Source organism: Lepidothrix coronata, unplaced genomic scaffold, assembly GCF_001604755.1.
Source record: "Lepidothrix coronata isolate B3197 unplaced genomic scaffold, Lepidothrix_coronata-1.0 Scaffold115, whole genome shotgun sequence".
NCBI classification, from domain to species: Eukaryota; Metazoa; Chordata; class Aves; order Passeriformes; family Pipridae; genus Lepidothrix; species Lepidothrix coronata.
Window position 1 is genome coordinate 601,956 of NW_016690295.1, and position 15,628 is coordinate 617,583.

Below are 15,628 nucleotides of genomic sequence, written 5' to 3' on the forward strand. Positions count from 1 at the left end.
AAGTCAGTGGATCTAGGCAAACATTAGGGAGTTTGCCACTCCAGACCTGCTGATAATAACTGTCTGTGTATGGCTGCAGAAACATTCTTTCCTGTAACACTCGATATTCACAGCAGCACTTAAACCTCTGCGTCCTTCTCCAGTGATCTGTTATAACCCCCTTCTTTCTTTTTTCTGTTTTTGGGTTTTTATTTTCCATAAAATGTGTTCTTAGGATTTCAGTAGCATTCAAAGTAATTATATGGCAAAACTTTTGGCATCTCTGCATTGTGGCATCCTGGGACAGGTCTGCAAACCTCACTGTGTGTTTATCCGTTAATTATGTTGCGATCTGTCACTCTTATCAAAAGGAACAGGATGAGAGCATGCCTGTTAACCAAACAAAAGAACACTATCAAACAAAACAGTTCTCTGAGAAGAAATGCATTTGGCAATCCAGAGGAAAACATGGAATTCATAGTAAACAGAGCACACATTTCTCAGCAATAAATTAGCCTAAACGTACATAGGCTATTCACATTCCACTTTGTGTTATTATAGCTGTGCAAACTATTATGCAGAAAAAGACAACAGAATCTTGCTGCAGACTGAACCAAATAAATCATTTACTTTGGCTGCTTGTGGATAAATATTGCTAGTTTTTCCCAATGCATTTTCAGAGTTTATAACTAAAAGGTAGACTTTTGTTGGTTTGTTTCTTCATTTGTTATTACTGGAATTGGTAGTTTATTGTCACAGAAAAATACCTTGAGCACCTCGTAGTCCAGAGGCCACAGTGATGAATGAGAATCTAGGAGTCTTGGGATCTTTTTAATCATACATCTGCTGTTTGACTTCAGTAAGTCTCTTCTATTTTCTGCACTGTGCCTGGTTTTGCTAATTAAGGAGAGTGAGGCTGTCTTCTGTGAGGTGTTAATGTACTACTCATCTTGGTTGTGACCTTAGTGCAGTAAAAAACCCCACTACTCAATTAAACAGTCCATTTACTAGTTCAGTAAAGTAGAGGATGACCAGCTAATGCTGTTTTTTCTTGTCATTATCGTGCTGTAAAACTTGGCAGCCCATTGTTCTGATTAGTTAGATGCTTAAGGTAAGGCTTATAAGACTGAAGTCTAAGTTGTAATTTTGACTTGCAGATTCTTGGACCATCCTGGCTTCTGTTGTTTAGAAGTTTATCATTCTAGTGACTTATGACATATATAAGGTAAATATTTGAATGTATCTCCACCGTAAAAAAAAGCATGCAGGGAAGGAAAATGGGAAATCAGACAGGAGAACATCATTTTACAATTTGTGACTTGAGACAGAAAGCCCACAGACCCTAGCTAGTGTAATAATTGAGTAAAAATGTTGAGAAAATAGTCTTATATTGTGTCTTTTCATGCTGCATCTCTGTAAAAATATCATCATTATTACAGTAATCATAAAAATAAATGCAGTGTTGCCACTGTTTAGTAAACTTCACTATCTGCAAGACCTAGGCAATACCACAAATTTCGTCTGAGGTAGCATTCTTTGCACAGTGAATACAAGCAATTCCATTAAGGCTGAAGATGAGCTACTGTGAACTCCATTTTAAAATATAGATTACAGTTTATGCTAAATCCTTCTGGTTTTGCACTTTATTGTTTTCCATTTGTCAGAATCTGATAGACGCAGAAAACCCTATGAAACTTCCTGCTTCAAGAATTCTTGATGGAATTGTTCCAGTTCTGCCTGTGCAGTTCAAATACATTTATTTTCTAGCTGATTATAAGACCAGACCACAAAGAGCTGAGCCAAGCTTAGCAGAAAGCAAACTTAGGGCTGTGTCCTACCTGGCCAGTGACTGGGTATCAAACTGTGCAAAAGGAAGAGAGAAATACTTTCTTACAGACTTAGGTCAGAGTTCTAATGTATTTGTTAGTGTGTGATTTCTGCATTGGGTAGACTCTGCAAAGATACATTAGGATCTAGGGGTGTCCTTGGAACATGCACAGCAGCTTGCCAGGGGAGCTGATTGGTATAAGTGACCCCAGTTTGAATCCATCGAGGACTAGCTCCATGAAGAGATTTAAATGACTGACGTGGAGTTCAAGGTACACATATCCCAAACTATGGAAGGCATAGAGAGCACACTGGCAGTAAAACTGCCATTTTTTCCCCTTCATAGAATGGTAGAGGCTGGAAATAAGGACATTTAATAACAAAGCAATTTTTAGGTGCCAGAGATCTACTCGATGCCTGAGTTTTAACTATTGATGCTGCGTGTCCTGTGCAGCCAGTGCTGGTTGGTGTGTGATGTGAAGCTCTTTAGGAAGGTACTGCCTCCCACCATTTCCAACTTAGGAAACTTTCTGGATCCTTTCCAGGATACAACTCAGCTATATGTTCAAGTAAGTGTTGGAGCTTCCATCTGTTTTCTGATTCCATTATAGTACCATACTCTTAATTTTTCAGTGATCTATGAATTTTTTTTCTTTTGATACCTGGATCTGCTATGCATTCTGAATTCATTTGGATGTTAAAATACAGCAGAGAAAATTGTGGTGACAAAGCAAACAAGTTAAAAGTTTATTTTGGCATGAAATGGTAAGACTATTATCTTTGATGGACTAGGTGAAAGCAAGCCTGGACCTAAGCTTCATGATCATGAAGGATCTCACCTTTATCAGTGGAAAAATGGTAATTCTAGTTTAGACAACTAGAACAACTATTTCTAGTTGAAGTGAATGCAATGAAAAAATGATCACCCTGCTGTCTGTTTGGGGCAATATGATAAAGCACAGTTGGTCTGATATGCCCTCCAACATTCTCAGGTGCCTTTTCACAACCTCCTTTGGAGGGGTTTATGCCTGTGGTGGGAGATCTGACTGAACATCTGTAAAACAGATGAAGGTGAGTCTCGGCTCTTACTGTTTTTTTCCTGCTGTGAGGCAAAATTTGTAGTTCATGCAGCCAAAATTGACTTCCACTTTCAAATTTTTTTTTTCCATATGTGCAAAGACTGTGATTCTGGATAGAACAGTGAAGAATTATTCCCTTCTCCCTGTTCCCCTCCTTCCCTTATAAATGGCAGGCAATATTCCACATGTGTCTGTTAACCACTGTCTCTTTCTGAACCGCAGGTTGGCATGGGAGACCAGAGATTATCGAACTGTGAATTGCACACAGTTATCATCTTTTTTTATCTTTCAAAATATCACAGCCAGGAAACTTTAAGGATTCTCATGTACTTCCTCAGTACTGATGCACTTTGAATTGTTACAGCACATTTTGAATCATCTCCGTGGAAGATGAGGAGGCAGATAAAGCCCTTTACTGCAGAAGGCAGTTTGCTGGAGCGTCTTTATGGATATAATTTTCAGAGGTGAGCATGCTCCATTTCTTCCTTTATTCTTTGTTCTTGAACTGCAATGGATTCACCACGTTTCTAGAGAAGGCCCAGCTGAGTTTCTCTTTGATGTTCAGCCAGACAGCCTTTATCTGTGAGTTTTAAAAACTGGCAAAACAGAGCTGATGCTCCAAATGCCGCTCAGGGCCTTTTGTTTTATCTCCTTACCTTTTTATTATTGTCAACTGTACTGGGGAACCAGGAAGAGCAAGAACCCCATCTTGATACCAATTATGCTGGCTCTTAGCAAAGCAAAGGAAAAAACCACAGAACTTCAAATGAAGCAAAATGTTCTCTAGCTGAAGAATGAGTGGGCAGTCTTAGTCGCTCAGAACATGTGAGCTGTGCTCTTACAGCTTCTCTGTGCCTCTATTTCTGTGATGGTTTTGATTAGCAGGTACTAATACTTTCCTGCCCACAGGAGGAATATGAAGATTATTCAGTGTTTCTGAAAAGCTTTGAAGATTAACAAAGATGCCCCTGCAGAGCTGTCTGTGATTTCAGCAGGGCTGAAAAACTTAGTGGTTTGTTTTGCTGGCAGTTAGAGTAATTGTTGTTTCTCACTGGAGAAAAAAGTTGTTTTTCCTCACTATTGGATGGGCTGGATTGTCCTGTGAGGCTGGTCTGTGATGCAGGTGGTGTGTGATGCACAAGCTGGGCTACACAGTGGGTCTGCCAGAAAAAGTGTGTTCTCTGAAGAACTATTCCAGGCATGACCCATTCGTTCCTGGCCTTGTACCATCAGCAACTTAGGACATTTCTGTACCAGTCTCTATGATGGGAAGACTGAGGGCAAATTTCTGGTGAACATTTTATGCTCATAGCTACCAATAGGCAGCAGTGAAGTGCTGGTGTTAGAGACAGCATGAGAAACCTTTTTCAATGTCAGTGGCTTGGTTTGTCCAAGAGAGAGGGTTTGGTGAAAAATGAAGCCACAGATCTGTTCAAGAGGTGGATATCCCTATGCATCTGGCAAAAGTGTTATGCCAGTTGTACTATATGGACAATTTTGTGTTTCTTGGTTAGGCCCAGCTGCCTCCACTGTGGACTAGTGTACTTGGTGCTAAAGGATCTACAGTGACAGTGGTGATCATTCCATCTATTTTGAACCTTTTTGTGTGATAGAAAAACTAAATTCTTGTTGCATGTTCTTATGTTTCTGCATCAGTTACAGTATACATCTTAATTTAGAAACTCAGTAGTGAAGAGGCATTGGCTTTTAACACAACTCCCTGCAGAACTGCAATGCTGCGATGAAACAACGGGTAGCATTTATTCTACACTACAGTGTTTCTACTCAGCAAAGTATCAGAATATCCTTGTTAAGGGTAATGTCATGTTTAGGAGTTTGAGTAATGTTCCCACATAAAAACATGCATTAACAATCAGTTATCTTACAAGTGGAGAATAAAGTAGATATCCATTAGTATATTAACTCCTTGGCGGTAATAACAAATAATTATTCATTATTGCAGTGTCTTCTTGACATTTCTGGTGCTGGAATTTTTAGGACTACAAAATGTTCTCAGATATATTAGAAATCTATTGATGGATGTTCAGTTGGTATCAAGCTTTTAGAGCAAGCTGCTCTTCTGGATTGCTGCCTAGTTAATCGGTGATTAATGAATGCTTCCATTTTGTATATGAATTTGGAAGCCTGTGTTCTTGGCATTGTTGAAGTATGTAAATGTCTTTCTGAGATAAAACATGACAGACAACACCTAAAACACAAGTGCTTTGTTCTGCTACCTGTCAGATCAAGGGAAAGGTCTGGATTCTTAAAGCTATGAATTTAACTGGGAGAGGAGATGAGCTGGCAAATACTCTGTACTCAGTTCTTTCTGTGACATCCTCTCAAGTCATTTTGCATACTGAAGGGCAAAACCAGGAGATGAAATATATTGATGTCCTTAAATATAAGGTATTTGTAAATAAATGCCTGCAAACTGTTTAAAGTAAACAATTTTAAAGAGCAAATGCAACTTAAAAAAAAAAAAAAAGGTAAATGACCTTATCAGGTGTCTGGCAGCAGGTCTGGCTGGATGTCTGAAACTTCAGAAGAAAGTATTGGCTTAAAAAATCCAATTACCGTGACTGGGTGAAATCCTGAGTGGTGATAAATCCTGGAAAGGTCCTTTGAAATTAATGGGAATTGTGGGAACTTAACAATTCCTAGAATTTGATCAAGCGTCCATAGGAATGGCCTCTTTTAACTGTTGGTAATTAAAAGGTTATTCTTGTAATGGAACAGCAAACTGTGCTATCTGTACTGCTGCAATCATTACCTTGCAATTAATTCTTCTTTAGGGCTTTCAGAAGTAGCTCTGGAAGCTGACAGCTGCAGCCTACAACATATCAAGTGCTTTAGGTAGCTGCTTTAATGAAAACTCAGATGAGTGTAGGGTCAGCCTCTCCACAGTCCGTTCTGATTAGATTTCCACTTTCCTTTAGAAACAGATCACATCTGGCCCAAAGACAGAAGCCCATTGTGCCAGACGTGTAATAGAATAGGTGTTGTTTTGTACTTCTCATCTCTGAAAGATAATGACATGGAAAATTCATTCTCTGCTGCTCTTTAGTAATCTCCCATCTGTTATTGTGTTTGTGTGTGCAACTGGATGCAAAAACTAATCACAGACCTCTGCTTTTAAAAGAGTTTTTTTGTTAGCTCCTGTGTCAACATTAGCTGACGCAGGCAAGGTTGTTGAAGCAGAAATGTTGCAAAGCGGTGTGGAACGTCGCTCAGCTGTATGTGCGAGACTGGATTATTAACAGCACAACTTCCGTGTAAAGCAGTGGCTACAAATTTCCAGGACAGTTTCATAGTTTTTTGTCCACTTTATTATGCTCTAGGTGAGGCCTCTAGTTTCTTGGAAGGCTGTCTTTACACCTGGAGCAGAATGACAATGTTTCTATCTTGTGGAGTTTAATCTGAACTCAAGGAAGAATTTGGCCTGGTGGATTTCTAATATTCCTTTCTGAGATGAGCAATTTAGAAACAGAATTTTTGTCACTTGTGGACTAGCACATGTTCTAACCCACAAAAGAACAAAACCTGCTTTCCTAACTTTGAAGCAGGGGGTAGAAGCATGGAAATGTTTTCAGAGGTGGTATCACAGTTCTGCTGGTGGATCCTGGCAAACCAGAGCAAAAACCAAGTGTGCACCAGACTTTTCACTTACTAACATGCTCATGGCCAGACATCAGTACGTGGGGGTGAAGGGAACAAACCTGTGTAAAGCCTTGACTCCTTTAAAGGGCCCAGAATTTCAGAAGGACAGAATTTCACCGTAATATTTTCAAAGAGATGGGAATTGCTGCAAGGGGAAATGGCAGCTGTGAGGAAACAGCCAATGCTTGTGTTCTGTTTTGTGAAAAATGTGCCTGATGCTATTACTCATTTACTTTTGCATTGTATCTCAACAGGACCTCTTGAGCTGTTGATCAAAAAGGCAAATCTAAGTGAACTTCCAAGAATCATCTTAAAATGAGCAGTGTCACCATGAAGGTACAACAGCCACACCATGATGGGATATTTGCTGGTACGCAGTGAAGAACATAAAATCTCTACAAGAGCAGCCTGAAGTGCAGCGCTGAGCTGATGGACAAGCACATGGAGAGAATAAATCACAAACTGTTCTTCAGGAGAAGAAAAGTTAATGTAACTCTTTGCTTGTCTCTTCTGACCTAGGGACCTTAAGGTGCTGTATGCTGAGCAGTTAATAAATATTGTCTTTTCTGTCCTATGTCACTGTAAAATGTCTCCTGTTGCATGTGAATCATGAGAAGGCTAATGCTCAGTGGAGATCCACCCCCCAAGGGGAAAAAAGCCAAAGTGAGAAACAGGATGTATGGAAGGAATCCAGTCAGAATGACCAACAAAACTTTTGCAAAAAATAAAACGAGTGATGGTAGGTTGCTTTAACCTGAGGGGGGTCAGATTGCTGCGTTGTAGTGCTCTTTGAGGCAGCCAGTTGTGGAAGCTGTAACAACAAAATACTAGTTTAAAGAGTTTTGTGAACAACTGATGCTTTGGAAGGCAGCGATTCTTTCCCCCCTCCCCCCCTTTTATTTTGGGTAAACATACTCCAGGAAGCCTAATTGAAGCATGTGAATATTTCCATTGAAAGTAATAAGATTAATCATGCTGGGACCCAACAACTTTGTTAAGTATCTTCCTAAACAGTGACTCCAGAATCTCAAACATTTTCTTGGGCTTCCTTAGGGCCCTTTTGTTTTGCTGTAGTACCTCCAATGGAAAAATTATGCACAGTAAATTACTGAGCTGATAAATCCTGTTTCTTTCCATGAATGCTGTCCATAAATCCCCTAAACATCAAAACTTTGTTAGCCTTTTCAATTTTATTCTTCAGTACAGCCATCTCCTCTATTATTTCATCCATATTTTTGAATAGATTTCAAAGCTTATGAGTGTTTTATAGCTAAATCAGTAGATATTTATAGGTAACAGTAAAAAACAGTGTAAAATATAAATGCATATCGGAATACAGAAGATATAAGTAAATTAAATATGTTCCTATCTGCTAGGTGGGAAGGTGAGTAAAACCTTTACTCATGTGATACAAAGTTTTATTTTGTGTATCTTTGATCCTAGAATATATGGGATGTAATTTAAGGTATCAACATGGATAGTTTGTATCCTTTGGTGGAAGACACTTCCTACCTTTTTTCATCCATGACCTGTGTGCATAATTGAGAAGATTGTTCATTCTGCAAAGAACTGCCTCGTTGGAGAAATGGCACAAAATCAGTTGTGTTGATGTGAAACACATGTATTCCAGATGCAGGTAACAGAAAAAGCCATCAGGTTTTGTGGGAGCTGGTTAGTTTGCTTGTAGCCATCCTATTTCAAATCTCAGTTCTGTTTTTGTGAGCATATTCAGGGCATCTTTATTCTAACTTTGTCCCATGTGCTTTGATACGTTTCCTGATCTTAAATTCATGTTCTTTTCATTTGTGCTGTACTGGCCATTTAAGCAAGGGAACACTGTATGTGCACATAAAGAATTCAGAGTTCAGGGCCTTGGTGAAAGCTTTTAAACACTGAAGTCCTTGGGGTGTGTGGTCTCCTTTGTATGGACACCTTCCTATTAGCCATAATGGCAATGGTGTCCATGAATACTGTATCTCCATTAGATTTTAGGCAGACATAAAGCACAGCTTTTGGTCCTTGCATATCTGCTGGATTATCAAAAGCAAATATACAGATGCTAAAATGAAAGTCCCAGGTTTTAGAGGACCAGTGAAGTGCACCAACTTAACCCTGTCTTTGAAGCCACACGGTGAGGTGTGAACATTTCTAGGCAGCATTCCTGACCTGGTGACTTGTGGGTCCAAAATGGGGGTAAGAAAAGGGCATAAGGTGCCACATGTGAAAAGATGTCCCTCTGTTTCTGCCAACTTTTATACACAGATACTTTCTGTTAAAAAATAACCCATTAGTAAAGAGATAGACTTTTAAACAGGTAGTTGACCTGAAAACTGTGCAAACTGTGCCTGGGATGTACAATGTATATGCTTTTTAGATTAAATTTGGGTTTAAGTGAAAGAAAAGCTGGTAGCCAGTTTGGAATTTGCATTTTTGGCAGCTTTACACAAGAGTTCCAGTTTGTGGTCTGGGCTGAGCTCTCCAGAGGAGACAGCTGAAGACAGAGTCACAGTCTGTGATTCATTTCATTTCATGACATTCTTTTAGACACATGAAAAATTTTCTGATGGCTGTTGTGCTTCGGTGTTTATGAACCTCACAGTGAGCAGCATAAATAAGGAAGCAACTGCCCATATTAAGCACAGGATCTAAGTGGCTCACAAGCAATGGATGAGCAATTAATTTTGAGCCAGAAATGGTTATGGTATAGGAGAGAAAGAATACAATTTGCAGCAAAGGTTTTAATGCAATCCTGAGAATATTAAATAGAAGTTTTGTTTTATTTGGCACTTTCAGAGGTCTCCCAGTGGAAGTCTAATGTTCACAATTCAGCAAGGTTGTTGATCACAAGTGAGAAGAGCCAGTGGAATAATTAAAGCATAGGAAAAAATGTTATTAAAGAGGAAGAGTTCCAGGAGCTCAATCTACTTAATCTATCGAATTTAAGGTGAAAGGATGGTTTCAGCAGTCATTATATGAGAAATATAATTTATATGTTCTCATAATATATGACAAATACAGTTTTCCTATGGAGGGCTTTCTGAAATCTGTCAGATGAAAATAAAGTGAGTTCTGATGTTTGAAATTGATAAATTAAGAGCCAGAGGATTCAATACTTTTGTTAACAATTGGACCCCCATTTGCCAGGGAAGCCATGGATTATGTCTCACTGGACACATCTTAAATCAAGAATAGATATTGCTTCATAAAATGTGAATTTCTGGAATGAGTTGTGCCTTTAACTGTCTCTCTCCTGGCTCTTTCAGTTTTGTGTTACTCTTGACAAGCAAGTATGTGTTACAGGTTGGTTACAATGGTTTTACATGTGGACTAATGGCCTTTAATGCATGCTTCTTTTTCCCTTATGAACTACTAAGATAGGTCCTACTAAAAGTGTATTTATAGAAAAAAAAATCTAAAACATTCCCTTTCCCTACTTTGGAGCCAAAACACAATTGCACCCAGTTATCTGTATTCATGGAAGGTTATGTGCCAGGTCTGACAATGTTAATTTAAAGTGGGTTAAACTTTTGCACATTGTTTACAAATTGGGTTCTATAAAACATCCTGACTACCTGGAAATGACAGTGATTGATGGGAAGTAACACACACACAATTAATACTGACTGAATTGCTAATTACAGGATTGACATCTCATTTGGAATGAGATGCTGCAGGTCTTTTGCAAAAAGAACTGACAGTGTTGTCATGTTACTTCTCCATTTCCTTCAGCTTGTAGTCTGATGCCCTGTAGTTAAAGTTCAACTCAAGATTCATTCTTGTCTTGTAAAATTCTCCTGCAATGTGAGAAAGGCCTTAGGAGGAAAAGTGAAGTGGTCACCACTCCCCAAGAATTAACTCTCTCCTGAGACTTTTTCCTATCAAAGAAGATAAATTGTGCTACACTTTTCCTACTTGTTTTATTAGTTACACCAGCTTTCTTACCCTTTCTGCTTTGTTTCCCTGGCATGCAGAAAAAAGTAAATAGTGCTGATGCAGAGGAAGACTGTGCAAGACTCCGACTTGAAAAGAAGGTACACTTGAAATGGTACATATTATTAAGGAAACCCTTGTATCTGGAAAAAGTAATTTCAGAAGCTATGTTATGGAGTTGCCCTTAAAACAGTAGTTACATGTACTAAATGCTGAGGTTTGTGGAAATGGGCTGGCCAGATGCAATCACACAGATTTAGCACAGCCCAGCACCTGCTGTCTTGGCCTGGCCACGTGGATACAAAGATCAGTGCAGATACTTGATGACCACAGCAAGATTATCTGTTACAAGGTAAGATTTGAAAGGATTTAAAAATAAATGCTGTGATCTGGCATGTGTTGATGGGTGATGGAGGTAGAGAAAAGGAAGCAGAGAGTGGCAGCACCAACACTGACAATGGAACCAGAAGCTGCAGGGTATAAAAAAGCGGTTCTATGGGGTGTTCCCAATGCTGCAGAATTGCCACAACTTCTTCACCACCTTAAAGAATAGGGAAGCCAGTGGGATGTATCCCCAGCAGTCCCGTGGGTTTTGCCTCAGGCTTTCTCAGAAACAGAGACCCTCTTTTGTGTAAGAAAAGAGTCTTGCGGCTCAGGTGATTTCAGAGGGACAGTGCACACTCTTTGATATGATTCCACCCTTCATCTGTTAGCATAATTAATTTACAGGAGTGATGTATGAAATGTGCTCCCTATGGCCTATGGAGAGGATTAAAAAGGGGCTCAGTCAAATCCGGCCGAGTCCAGAAATATCCACAAGTCTGAAATATGAGGAGACTCAAGTAGTAGTGCAGGGGAGGCTGAGCTCTGCATGGACGTCCTGGGGCAGAAATATTTCTTTACCTCTGGGAAGAACACATGTGCAGAGAAAACCTCTGCATTCCCCCAAGCATTCTGCACATCTGCCTTGCTTGCAAGGAAGACGATTCAAGGATGGCTTTTAACCACAAGACCTGCAAAATGAAAACAGTATTTTTTTTTTTCAAGAGACAGAAAGAAGCCACTGCGTTATTTGCATGGCTTATCTGAGACATTTAGTTTCAATGAGAGCTGCACATGCACACAACCCAGTGGAAGAGACTTAAAGATATGCTTTCTTTTGGCATTTTTTTGGGGGGTGGTTGTAGCATTGCAGATAATCTTGCAGGAAGATAGTCTTGGCTTGGGCTGCATCCTCCACATGGCTCATTAGTGAGGTGGGATGAATGAGTGGGCTCACAAGTAGGTAAAAAACTCCAGCTCTTTAATCTTGAGGTTTTATAATTGTGGGAATAGAGTCAGAAGTTGTTTGCAAGTTTCCTTCTGCCTTACTGAGGACTGGTGAGAACAGTGGGGGACAGAAATGTTGTCTTGTAAGTAATTATTCAAACAGTGGGTGATGTGCTTACAGCTTATCACCCTATCTGCACTATTTGCTTACAAAATCAATCCCAAATGGAACTGGGTTTTATACAGGAAGCACATATGGTGTCAGACTCCCACGGCATATAACCTTTTCCCTTTCAAGTTCAGTGGTGACAGGAATGGAAAAGAAGAATTTTGGTTTCTTAGAAGCTGTTTCACGACTTCCTCTGAAAGAATTTTAGGAACTCCAAAGTCTTTTGAGATAGAAAAGTAACTGATAATATTTTTAAGTTTTGAAATAAGAACAGTGTCTAACAGTTGTTATTCTTTACTGGTCTTCCTAACAAAATATGATATGACAGGAATGCTAAGTGCCTTCATCTTAGCAAATGGACTTCTAATTCCTTCTTCAAAGGTATCTGATTTACTCATTTTGACACCTAAAATGTGAAAATAACTAGTAGGATACATATCCATATCATTAAAAGAATTGTCCTTAATATCCAGGATCTACCAGAAGGAGAATATGCCCTGTATCCATCAGTTCTTTTACTGTTCTTATTTATAGCATAAGGAATAGAAATACCATGGTGTTCAGTCAATTTTCTAGATTAAAATTTGCTTACATATCTGACACAAATAATAGGGATTTACTAATGATAGAGGAAGAAATACAACACACAGAGACTCAGAAGGGGTTTTGATTAATGTTCTGCTTACTCAACCTCCTGTCCAGTCTTTCCCCAGATGAAGTCCAATGGAATATGGTTTTAAGATCAGAGACAGGAGGATAAGGTACTTATGTTTGCTGACTAAGTCCATAGATAATTTTAATGGGATAGACTGACATGTTCTAGCCACAGTAGAGCACAGAACCTCTACTTTCCAGGCATTAATGTGGCTGAACTCACAAAAGCCACCCAGGCCTGTCAGAGAAATCAGCACTTTTCTAGTTCACACTTACACAACCAGCAGCATGTCATTCTTTTAATCCCTTTAGGGGGATGAATATTTTATGGCAGATTAGCTAACATGACATACCTAATAAGTTACTAGAAAATGAAGTGTGTGGTTAACATTATTTATGCTAAGCATAGTATGGGTTTATGATAACAAAAGTGCCTGATGGGGTTGTTCCACTGCAAGGAAAGTTACTGTAAGGCCAGAATTGGTGGATGGAGGTGCAAGAGTTGATGTGTAACTGATTGTTTGACCTGAAAACAAGCACATTTCCATCCTGTAGAAGTGGAATGTTTTTCTGCTATGGCCAGCAAACACAGAATGATAAAGTTTTCCTGGCACAGGCAGTTTATTATGGTGATAAAAGGAACATGAGACTAACAGTAATAACAAAAAAAACAAATTTCTCATGGAAAATTGTAGGTGACTTGTAAGTAGCAAATGTGTGAATGATCTTTCTTCTGGTTATTTTTGCAAAGTACTTACATGCGTTACGTGTATGCATTAGATTATTAATCTATGCATTACACATTGTCTTTATAGGCTTGATTTTCCCAAGAGTCATGTGAAAACACCTGTGATTTTTAATTGATTTAATTAATGAGTAAACTGGATGAAGCTGAATGTAAGTTTGTGTTTGGAAGAGGAGACGAAGTGCTGAAGCAAGAGAACCAGTAGTTTTCTCTACTGGGAGAAGGGAAGAGCCTGTTTCCTGCTACAAAGCTCATGTTTGAGGAGAACAGAGGACACAAGTAGTTTTTACCTGAAAATGTGCTGATATGTGAGTATATGCAGGTGGACAGAAACCTCATATTTTCATTCAGGTGAGCTTAATAAACCACTGTGCCACTGATGCCAGTTGAGTAGTGGTAGTAACGAGCTTGTCTTGAAATTAGATTGATAACTCCAGAGAACTTGGTGATTATTTTGTACACTAATATTTGAAATATGCAGTATATTGAATTTATATTTGGTATAGAGTGCAATTGTAATGTGCTGATGTGTAGAGATTGTATCCCAACAAAAGGTGGACTTGAGTCTTCATTTATTAATTATTAATTAATAAATCAACTCACTCTTCAATCCTGACTCACTTTTTGGGTGAAGCAGGCATTCCAAGTCATCCAATTTAAATGGGATTAATACTGGAATTAGAGTTCAGATCTTTCAGTGCTATCCTGTCTCTATGTTACCTCCTTATAGTTTTTCTTGTGAATATAGAAGATCTAATTTAGGTCTGTGTACCTAATTACTGGCACTGTGCACTTTGGGATGCAGGGCCATAAAAGGTGACGAGGCACCTTGTGCACACATCTCATGGAACGTGTCATATGTGCTCACAGAAAGACAGGACATGTAAAGCAGGGGTGATGTACAGGGAACCAGGACGTGATAGAACTTTGCTGTTTGGCATTGTGTTGGATCACAAAGCTGCTTGAAATACATGCTGTTCTTCACTTTTTTTAGTAGAAAGAATTGCCTCTGAGAATCACACTCCTCCTTTCTTTGCTCATTCAATTTAAGACCTAATTGTGAAGAAAGGCTATGAGCTGGGTTATCAACTGGTAAATCAAATCTGTTCACATCCAATAAGGAACCTACATATTTTATGGAAATTAAAAATGTATTATGAAATGTAAATTATTACATTATTCAAAATTAGTGAATAGAGCACATAATTACTTATTACTAATATTGAAATATAGTTACAATATTTAGTTAATGATTTGGTCACATACAGCTTCTAAAATGATAATTCTGATTAGATTCAGGAAAAAGCAGACTTTCCTGTACCTCAGAGAACATACAGAAGTTTCCAAATCTTTAGAAGTTACTGAACAAATAACTGGTAGGATGACAAAGGGGGCTGCTGTGTACCATCTCCAGTACATTCCTCTCTGGAATCAGGATTAGGGGCCAGGATACAAGAATGATAGGGAAACAGTTCCTATGACTTGCAGGTAAATAAAGCCTTAGGTTCCAGCTTCAAAATTCTGTGCATTAAACTAACTTTCTTCACATCAGAAGGATGGAGTGTTGAGATCAATATGCCAAAGAAAAATGAACACACTGGTGAACAGATTCATTCCTGAAAATAATTTCTTTATTCACACCATGTAGTAGAAGAAAAATGAGAGACACCACACTTTGTCAAGCAGTATTAAAATACGTATTCATCTAGCTGAGAGTTTTAGGGATGCAATTTTTAAATAGTTATTTCAGTATTTTATCATTTTACCACTGGCTGCTTTGATTTGCCTAACAGGTTTGTGCTTTATATGGTTCTCTTTTAACAGGTTTTCACTGTATAGCTTTGATCTGAAATAACTGGGACAGAGGAGAGTTTTTAGCAGTTCTTTCTTACATGGTAAATGGCATTTCTTTACAGATATCACATTCATAGATATATTAAGAAACCACTTCTATTTGGTGTAGTCGCATAACAGATGTGGAAGTTCAAGTATTCAAACTCTATAAATTATGTAGATATGAGGACCAAAGTTTTTTTTCTGTTTCCTGAGAATGTCTGTTTTGGATAGGAATGGCAAATGAGCCAAGGCAGCTTACAGGAAAATGTACTTAGCTGTGTGCTGTGTGTGGTTAAGTATATCCAGCCCTATAGTACTTCAGGCCTCTGTTTGATTCCCATTGTCCTCAGTGAGCCAAAAATACATTATTCAGTGTTTTGCTGAACTGGGCCCAGCTTCAATGAAGTGCTTTGACTCCAAGTGTAGTTTATAACTTAGTGTTGATCCCACAAGAAGTAGGAGGCTAGATATGTTTTGAAT

The 15,628-nt window shown here is 38.7% G+C and overlaps 1 long non-coding RNA gene across 1 annotated transcript; it reads left to right on the forward strand.

Annotated features, from left to right (window-relative positions):
• Window positions 1-1,546: 1,546 nt before the first annotated feature.
• On the forward strand, window positions 1,547-15,264 carry LOC108502244. The gene is made up of 6 exons (XR_001876389.1): window positions 1,547-2,877; window positions 3,108-3,349; window positions 6,800-7,074; window positions 10,517-10,827; window positions 13,383-13,663; window positions 15,137-15,264. It is a non-coding gene; the product is annotated as an uncharacterized LOC108502244 (long non-coding RNA).
• The last annotated feature ends 364 nt before the right edge of the window (window positions 15,265-15,628 follow it).